This window comes from Capsicum annuum, unplaced genomic scaffold (genome assembly GCF_002878395.1).
Source record: "Capsicum annuum cultivar UCD-10X-F1 unplaced genomic scaffold, UCD10Xv1.1 ctg80777, whole genome shotgun sequence".
Taxonomy (NCBI): Eukaryota; Viridiplantae; Streptophyta; class Magnoliopsida; order Solanales; family Solanaceae; genus Capsicum; species Capsicum annuum.
This window is the reverse complement of record NW_025891444.1, coordinates 2,487-6,096: the sequence shown is the minus strand read 5'-3', so window position 1 is coordinate 6,096 and position 3,610 is coordinate 2,487. Positions and strand designations below refer to the sequence as shown.

The 3,610-nt window shown below is 36.7% G+C and overlaps 1 non-coding gene across 1 annotated transcript; it reads right to left on the bottom strand.

Moving 5' to 3' along the window:
• Nucleotides 1–1,110: 1,110 nt before the first annotated feature.
• Nucleotides 1,111–1,184, bottom strand: TRNAW-CCA. Its single transcript has one exon. It is a non-coding gene; the product is annotated as a tRNA-Trp (tRNA).
• Between the last annotated feature and the right edge of the window lie 2,426 nt (nt 1,185–3,610).

Here is a 3,610-nt window from a genome sequence, read left to right as displayed (position 1 = left end):
TGGCCAAAAAAAAGATTTTATCAAGCGATTGTGTGATAAATTTTTCTTCTTCTCCATCATTCAAGATATTATGTGAATTAATATATTACTGAATCTAATGAGTTAAACTTAAATTAAAGTAAAAAGAAAGTTTTATAAAGTAACTGTTCGCTTTAAAATCGAAAATGGATTCGATACAATTCAACAGAATCTAAGAAATGATCAAATTCTAAAATCATTTCTATTTTGATTCTATAAAAATTCAAGTTTCATTTTTGAATGAAGTTAGACGATACAACTCTTATTAGTTTAATAGTTTACCCAAGAGTTACTCAATGAATCGGTTGATTGGAATTGCAGGATGGATAGATGTTACAGATGATGAATCAATTTCTTTTATATGTCTGGCACTTTATCTTTGTTAGTGTTGTCTGCCTATAATGATAGATGAATCAAAAACTTTTCATTCAACTTATTCTTCCAATTTCAATTGAGATTTTTGTCTACCCTCCTATTTTATTTTTATTTTGAAAAATTTGAAACTTAGGTAAGTGCTTTTTAAACATATGTATAAAAATAACATATTTCATTAAATTTAGCCCCTTCATGCTTACTATAACTAGTTATTTTGGTTTTCTATTAGCGGCTTTAACTATAACCTCAGCTCTATTTATTGGTCTGAGCAAGATACGACTTATTTAAATTGAATATTTAAAATGAATAATTCATAAAAATAAATCCTTCTGTGGGATTACGTGTATTCTATATTTACTTACGTTAACAATTGTCAATTCTTGTTCATTGTCATTGAGATTCAAGTCAATTCGGATTAATATTTAGGTATCGATATTACCTCTTTTTTTTTTCTCATTTCAAACAAATAAAAATGATTGAAGTTTTTCTATTTGGAATCGTGTTAGGTCTAATTCCTATTACTTTGGCTGGATTATTCGTAACTGCATATTTACAATATAGGCGTGGTGATCAGTTGGACCTTTGATTAATTAACATCTCTTTTTGATTAACCTCCTCCTTTCTTTAATTCACAGGCACAGGAGGTAAAATTTCGATTGTTGTGAAAGTTACTGAATGAATATATTTCATTCTAATTCGATCTAAGTAGAAGAAAATCATGCTCTGTAGGATTTGAACCTACGACATCGGGTTTTGGAGACCCACATTCTACCGAACTAAACTAAGAGCGCTTTATTATCACAGTAGATACGACTGTAAAGAAAAAGGATTCTTTTTGTATCCCCAATACATCTTGCATGCATATAGTCTCATAAAAAGAAAATCTGTATGTCCAATTTGAATCGATCTCAATGGATCCCTCGTTACTGCCCAGAGGAGAAAAATAGGTAGGGATGATAGGATTTGAACCCGTGACATTTTTTATCCAAAACAAAGGCGCTACCAAACTGCGCTACATCCCTTTCAATTGGTCTACAACAGTGTCATTGTAGAGAATCCCTGCCCACCACTCTCCCTATAGGTCGAGCCTCCTTTTCAGTCACCCTCTACATCGTTATTTTTTCCATAGATATCTAATTTATCCTGCCATTTATTCTTTTTTGGTCTTTATTGATTTATATACTCATCATCATCCCGCCGCTCCTACCAACGCTTACTTACAACTAAGCAAAAAAAAGGGTTCTAAATAAGAAGCCCTTTGAATAAGCGAGGCTTTCCCGATAGAAAGATTTGCATGCAACAGAGATCCCAATTCCGTGTATTCGTTTAAGCAAGCCCTGCCCGCCAGCTTCCACCCAGACAAAAAAGGTGAACGCCTAGCGCGAAAGGTTGCTTTACTAAGTAAGATAAGGCAAGAAGCAATGGCGTAGCAGCTGTACGAAAGCCATTGTTTCTTAGCGCATCCCTTTTCTTGCTCGTTAGCGCTCTTTGTTGATTTTTGAAAGAAGGGGTGGAGCTTGAAGAAGCGAAGCAAGCCTAGAGTAGCAGCCTATTATGTTTTTTCAGGCCCCTTTGATATCTTATTAGTCAAGCGCTAGCGCCTCTTTAGAGTAAGTCTTTTTGTTATCAATGAAACCGAAAGAAAGAAAAAAAACCAGTGCCTTTCATATAGATCGAGACTTATAGCTTGATTCTTTACTCATTCCATACTGGGAAGAATTGCAGGAAATCGTTCGATAACACTTCTTCCTATTTCTTTCTCAATGATATCCGACGATCAAGACAATTCCCGTGAAACTCTTTCATAGAAGTTCATTCTTATTCTTACGAAGAAAATAGCATTTCCTATTAATTTGTCCCCTGGACTGGACCTATTCTGATTCTGAATTATCCGTCGCTACGTTGTTCCCAAGGACTAGCAAAATTCTTGGGTTATCTCAATGGGTTCAGAAACCACACGTTTCTCTGGATCATCATAGAGTACTTCCACATATCCACTCAGAGAAAGGTCTTTTCATAATGGATGACCCTCAAAACCATAATCTGTTGATATACGGCGTAGATCCGAATGATTGATGGAAGAAACACCAAACATATCCCAAACTTCTCGCTCCCACCGGCCGGCTGATGGAAATAGACTGACTACTGGAGATATTCGTGTTACTTCATCTGCACTGGTTTGTACACGAATGCGTGAGTTATACTGAATACTCAGTAAATTATAGACCACTTCAAATCTTTATTTTCGAGAGGGATAATCAACTCCGCAAATATCGATCGAAACTTGAACCCTTGTATAGGTATCCAATTTCAGAAAGCATAACAATTGAAATAGTTAGTCCGTATTGGTATCAGATCTATTCCCATGTTCCAATCTTTCCATTTTTTTGACCCATTTCTTGGGTAAAGTCTCCCAACTATATTTGAAAATGAATTGGTTATCCATAAAGAGAAAGAAAGTTTTCTTCTAGTTTCGCTTCTTGCTCTTCCAATAAAGAAAGACTTGTCGGAAATCACCAGTTGGGTTGGTCCGACCAAGAAAGGCATGGGACTTTTGGGCATTGCTTGGGTCGAGCTAGGCTACCTAGTGATTTATAATCACCCTCACTGCACACTTTCTATATATCTGTCTCCATCCAATCAAAGACGTCCATGCCATAGAGAATCAGGCTCGGCAAAAATGAGACTAGGGACCATGCTCCCCGCTTTCTTCCTATGGTTACTATTAAAACACAAGCCAAAGAACTCAAAACCACAACACAAGCACCCTTTATTTACTAGTTTAGGAGTTTTCGCCCTTTGCTTCCGGCGAAGGTAAATAGTCAAAAAAGTTCCTCGTAGAACGCGAGCATTGAGGCTTTCATCGAAACAAAGAGAGAGGAGCAGAAAGCCACTTGACTAGTTGGAAAGGGGCATGTATCCTTTTTTTGTAAAGAAAGAGGGCTACTTCATGAGCCGCTACTAATAATCGAAAAGGTTCACAGCGAGTTCAGTCTATAATGACAAAGGGAACATTTCCGCCGGAGCCGTGGAAAAAGTATTCACTACTGCTTACAGTGCCTTCATTCACCCGTCTTGCTACTTCAAAACTGTTCAGCGGACACGTGGAGTCGAACGTCTCTCTACAATTTTGTGTAGGTAGACTGATTATTATAGGTGACTGTCTCTAGTGGTTTAGAAAGAGTGTTGTTGCTACCAACTTCTTTCTTTGTAGTCT